Source organism: Macaca mulatta, chromosome 19, assembly GCF_049350105.2.
Source record: "Macaca mulatta isolate MMU2019108-1 chromosome 19, T2T-MMU8v2.0, whole genome shotgun sequence".
In the NCBI taxonomy this organism is placed as follows: domain Eukaryota; kingdom Metazoa; phylum Chordata; class Mammalia; order Primates; family Cercopithecidae; genus Macaca; species Macaca mulatta.
The window spans coordinates 54,659,861-54,666,061 of NC_133424.1; the positions used below are offsets into that span (position 1 = coordinate 54,659,861).

Consider the following 6,201-nt stretch of genomic DNA (forward strand, 5'->3'; position numbering starts at 1 on the left):
ACGATCATTCAGGATCAAGTTATTTAATATGCATGTGTTTGCATGGTTTTGAAGGTTCCTTTTGGAGTTGATTTTCAGTTTTATTCTACTGTTGTCTGAGAGAGTACTTCATAGAATTTCAGTTTTCTTAAATTTATTGAGACTTGTTTTGTGGCCTTCATATGGCCTATCTTGAAGAAAGTTCCATGTACTGGTGAATAGAATGTATATTCTGGGTTGTTGGGTCGAATATTTTGTAAATATATCTTAAGTCTCTTTGCTCTAGGGCATAGTTTAAATCCACTGTTTGTTTCTTGACTTTCTGTCTTGATGACCTGTCTTGTTCTGTCAGTGGAGTACTGAAGTGCCTCACTATTATTGTGTTACTGTCTATCTGATTTCTTAGGTCTAGTAGTAATAGTTACATAAATTTGGGAATTCCAGTGTTAGGTGCATATATATTTAGGATTGTGATATTTTCCTGTGGGACAAGTCCGGTTATTATTATATAATGTCGCTCTTTGTCTTTTTTAACTGCTGTTAGTTTTTTCTGATATAAGAATAGTTACTCCTGCTCACTTTTGTCGCCATTTCCATGGGGTATCTTCTTCTATCCTTTTACCTTAAGTTTATATGACCCTTTATGGTTAGGGGAATCTCTTGAGGGCAGTAGACACTTGCTTGGTGAATTATTATCAATTCTGAAATTGTATATCTTTTAAGTGGAGCATTTAGACCACTTACATTCAATGTTAGTATTGAGATGTGAGGTACTGTTCCATTCATCCTGCTATTTGTTGCCTGGATACCTTGGTTTTATTCATTTATTTATTGTATTTTTGTTTTATAGGTTATGCGTTGATGTGTTTCCAGGATTTGTTTCAAGATTTGGAGCTCCTTTGAGCAGTTATTGTAGTGCTGGCTTGGTAGTGGCAAATTGTCTCAGCATTTGTTTGTCTGAAAAAGTCTGTTATCTTTCCTTTATGAACTTTAGTTTTGCTGGATATAAAATTCATGGCTGATAATTTTTATAAGGAGGCTGCAGATAAGTATGCATGCTCATTTGAGGTGTTCTTCCATTATTGAAGATTACTAAAATCACATGGGTTGAAAAGCATTTGGGTTATTTACTTAATTGATTAGTATGCATTTATTTTTATATTTATTTGATACCATGTCTAAACAGTATATAAACACAGGTATGGACATATACATATATGTGATACAACATAGAACATATACATGTGCACATAAAGATAGAGGGATGACAGAAATACTTTAGATTTTTGAGTTTAAAACTTTATGCATGAAACCCATAAAACTCACTTTAAAAAAAGCTGTTGGATTTGAATTGTGGTTTTGTAAATAGAAAAAGTTACAATTTATCTGAGGAAGCCCTTGCCGAGTTTTAGAGAAAGTAGGTAGTAAATTTACATCTCAAAGAAGAGAGAGAAAGAGAGAGAAGGATTTTGGGTGTGTTCAAGGCGATTAAAAATAGATGCCAAGGTAACATAAAAATGATAGAAATTTATAAGAGGATTTTATTAGGAGACCAATTTTATTGACATACATAGCTTTTATTTTGGTCTCTGTTTTCCAACTGTACTCCAGGAAACACACTACACAGGCTCCCTTCCTAAGTGCTCGTGGGCCACTGCACATGCAGAGAGCCCACTTTAAGGGAAGAATCAGGGGAGAAAAGATGCAGACCCCAGAATTATTCCATCATACAAACACCTAAGTCACAGGTCAAACCACACACCTGAAATCTCATCACCTGTTTGGCCCTGTTTTCAGTGTACTTTACTTTCTTTAATTTCTGCTCTAAAGCTTTTAAATAAACTTTCACTCTTGTTGTAAAACTGGCCCCAGTCTCTTCTTCTGCCTTATGACCCTTAGTTGAGTTCTTTCTTCTGAAGAAGCAAGAATTGAGGCTGCTGCAGACTTGTACAGATTTGCTGCCATTAATATACTTTAGTGCCATTCTACATGATAGAATATGTGTATATTCTTATATTTATACATATATATATATATATACACATAACATATATGTATTCATAGAGGCCTTGAATCTACACTCTTGCTGCACTTTGTGTAAAGAATTCAGGTATAAGACTAAAGCTTATTTTGCAATTACGTTGGTCCCATATGATTTCCATTTCATAAAAATGGGAAACAGGAGGGGAAAACTGTTTTGCAGAAGAAAACAACAGCACAACAGTTATTAAATTTTAGGTGTGTTCGAACTCTTCGTGCGCTCTCTTGTTCCTCGGGCGCTCTCCTCGCTGGCCTTCTGGCTTTCCCATGCCCTGCTCTGAAGAGACACCCGCCATTTCACCCAGTAAGCAGCCCCGGCCTGCAGAGGAGGGCAGCATGCAGCTCCGCTTTGCCCGGCTTTCCAAGCACGCCACGGCCCCCACCAGGGGCTCCGCGCGGGCCGCGGGCTACGACCTGTACAGTGCCTATGATTATACAATACCACCTATGGAGAAAGCTCTTGTGAAAACGGACATTCAGATAGCGCTCCCTTCTGGGTGTTATGGAAGAGTAGCTCCACGGTCAGGCTTGGCTGCAAAACACTTTATTGATGTAGGAGCTGGTGTCATAGATGAAGATTATAGAGGAAATGTTGGTGTTGTACTGTTTAATTTTTGCAAAGAAAAGTTTGAAGTCAAAAAGGGTGATCGAATTGCACAACTCATTTGCGAACGGATTTTTTTATGCAGAAATAGAAGAAGTTCAAGCTTTGGATGACACCGAAAGGGGTTCAGGCGGTTTTGGTTCCACTGGAAAGAATTAAAATTTATGCCAAGAACAGAAAACGAGAAGTCATACCTTTTTCTTAAAAAAAAAAAAAAAGTTTTTGCTTAAAGTGTTTTGGTGTTTTGCACTTCTGTAAACTTATTAGCTTCACCTTCAAAAAGTACTGCATTTTTTACTTTTTTTTTTTTTATGGTCAAGGAAGAGATCATAAAAAAATAAAACACAAAGCTTTTTGTGTTTGGATCAAAAAGAAACTTTGTTTTTCTGCAATTGATGGTTGTATGTAAATCTGCTTTGTGGTGACCTGATGTAAAGTGTCTTCTTAAAATCAAATGTACATCAATTACAGATTAAAAAAAAAAAACAACTTGTATTTAACTAAAAAAAAAAAAATTTAGATGTGTTCATTTTTTTTTTTTTGAATTTTGTTATTTACCTACAATTTGGACTGAATCCTAAATTTTTTCCTGGGTACAAGTTTCAAAATTAATCGTTTCAGAATTTTCTTCCATTTCTCTTCCATTTTGGTATATTGTAAATTAAAACTGTGCTTTTAAATTTTTTATCATTTTTTAAAATTACACTTTTAAGTTCTGGGACACATGTGCAGAACCTGCAGGTTTGTTACATAGGTATACACGTGCCATGGTGTTTTGCTGCACCCACTAACCCATTGTCTACATTAGGTATTTCTCCTAATGCTATCCTTCCCCTAGCCCCCCACCCCCCAACAGGCCCTGGTGTATGATGTTCCACTCCCTCTGTCCATGTGTTCTCATTGTTCAACTCCCACTTATGAGTGAGAACATGCAGTGTTTGGTTTTCTGTTCCTGTGTTAGTTTGCTGAGAATGGTGGTTTCCAGCTTCATCCATTTCCGTGCAAACGACATGAACTCATCATTTATTATGGCTGCATCGAATTCCATGATGTATATGTATCACATTTTCTTTATCTAGTCTGTCATTGATAGGCATTTGGATTGGTTCCACGTCTTTACTATTGTGAATAGTGCCACAATAAACATATGTGTGCATGTGTCTTTATAGTAGAATGTTCTATAATCCTTTGGGTATATACCCAGTAATGGAATTACTGGGTCAAATGGTATTTTTTGTTCTAGATCCTTGAGGAATTGCCACACTGTCTTCCACAATGGTTGAACTAATTTACACTCCCACAACAGGGTAAAATCGTTCATATTTCTCCACATTCTCTCCAGCATCTGTGTTTTCCTGACCTTTTAATGATCACCATTCTAACTGGCGTGAGATGGTATCTCATTGTGGTTTTGATTGGCATGTCTCTAATGACCAGTGATGATGAGCATTTTTTCATATGTTTCTTGGTCACACAAATGTCTTATTTTGAGAAGTGTCTGTTCATGTGCTTCGCCTAATTTTGATGGGGTTTTTCGTTTTTTTTTTCTTGTGAATTCGTTTAAGTTTCTTGTAGATTCTGGATATTAGCCTTTTGTCAGATGGATAGATTAAACCTTACAAGCTGAAACTAGATGGCTTATGTAAACTTCTGGAGAAATCATAGCAACTTATATATAAACAACCTTTATGCCTGCTGATGTGTAGACTACACAAAAGGTACACATAGACACTGGGTTCAGACTGCAATCCAGAGAATTGTGTCAGATTGCAATTGCAGTTGGGAGACACTTCAGAAACTCTAGAAAAACTAGTCTATAGACTGCTCCAGACATTACAGGTGAACCAACATACAACTGAAAGGTTTGGAGCGATGTTTGCCAAACAAATTGCTCTAATTGAAGCAGCAGTTGTGTGACTTTAATAAGGTTCCAGGATTATACTGTCCCCTTTTTGCTGTGATTTCCCTTTGCCCTTTTCTGATTTGACTTCATCCCCTTTTCCATGGGATGTGACTTCTCCAGAATGAGTCTTCCTAGTCATGTAGGATCAGACGAAACATACAGCCACAAAGGTCTTCTACAATGCTTTCTCTGAGAGCTTTTGAAGAATTGGGGTGCCACGTGTGCTGTCACAGGCCTGTAATCCCAGCATTTTGAGAGTCCAAGGCAGGAGGATCACTTGAAACCAGGAGTTTAAGACCAGCCTAAGCAACAAAGGGAGATCACATCTTTACTAAACAAAATAAATCAAATTAGCTAGGTGCAGTGGTGCATGCTTATAGTCTCAGATACTTGGGGGGCTAAGGTAGAAGGACCGCTTTAGCCCAGGAGTTCAAGGCTGCAGTGAGTACACTCTAGTCTAGGTGACAGAACAAGAGTGTGTCTCTTAAAAAGAAAAAAAAGAAAAAAAAAGAAAAGAAAAGAAAAAGAACGGCGTAAACAGGAAAGTCAAAGATCTCAGTCATCTCCAGATGATTGCCTGAAGAGATTGTTTTTTCTTGGCTTCAGAACATTTCAAGATGTATATTTCTTTGCAAAAGAAAGACACGCCAATTGTAACTTTATTATTTTCTGAGGCACAGAAGAAAGAGAAGATTAGATCAATTGCTTTTCTGCCCACTACATCTCTTCCTACCTGCCTTCTATCCTTTAATCAAATGTATAAATGCTAAGCCTCCTGAAACATCTTCAGAGAGAACACAAGCCACCAAGGTTTTTTGCAACTCATGTTTTTCCAGGGTGCACCTTCAAGCTATGGCTCAATAAAATTCAATTTTTTCAAGACCCTTGCCTCAGTCAGTCATTCTGGATAACCTCCATAAGTCCTGCAAAGCCCTTCAGTAATCTATTGTCTGTCTATGTGATGTGTACCTAGGTGAGTGAGGTGTTCATGAGTCAAACACTCTTCTTTCTTTTCTGCCTTTCCCAACCCTACAACTCAGTGCTGTGTGCTCTCATCTGACACCAGCTCCCATGTTGTTTGTATTGGTCTAAGAAAGCAAGACCAGGAAGGGCAGGTTGAGAAGGAAGTAAGAGGCCAACACCCATGGAACGTGGCAGGTGAGGCTGCCATTGCTCAAAGCCACACTCCCTGGGTGCATTTTGTGAATTTTTCTGGATTTGGAATCTTTTCCTTGTGTGTCTATCTAGAAACTCACCCTCCTTCTACTTTCTTCTCATTACACTTTCTGTTTCTAGTGCACTTGTTTATGGCCAGAGAATGGTCATGCAAATAGTTGACAATCGAATAAAAATTGACTTTTTTGAGACTTGGAACCTGGCCTTTCTTTTTTCGAAAAAAGATTGAAGTTTCTAAAAGCTAGCTTTTATGCAGGGCTGTGCAGTTGTGAGTGTAGTGTTAGGGAACAGGTGCATAAGTGAAGGAGGAGACAGAAAACAAAATGCTGGCTGTCAAATCCTGAAAGCAAATGGGACAAAAATCATTTTTGAAGGTGGATGTCATTCAGGAGACTTTGTAAATCTTAGAGTGCCCTCTCACCAGATGAAGTGGAGGATGAGGTTAACTTATAGAGTTAGGTGACAGTGGGCACATACTTCTCTGCCATAGTTTTTTTTT

General features: G+C 37.8%; 1 pseudogene across 1 annotated transcript; it reads left to right on the forward strand.

Annotated features, from left to right (window-relative positions):
• The first annotated feature begins 2,286 nt into the window (after positions 1–2,286).
• LOC144337530 (deoxyuridine 5'-triphosphate nucleotidohydrolase, mitochondrial pseudogene) lies at positions 2,287–2,999 on the forward strand (annotated as a pseudogene). The gene has a single exon (XR_013410730.1). The product of XR_013410730.1 is annotated as a deoxyuridine 5'-triphosphate nucleotidohydrolase, mitochondrial pseudogene (transcript).
• The last annotated feature ends 3,202 nt before the right edge of the window (positions 3,000–6,201 follow it).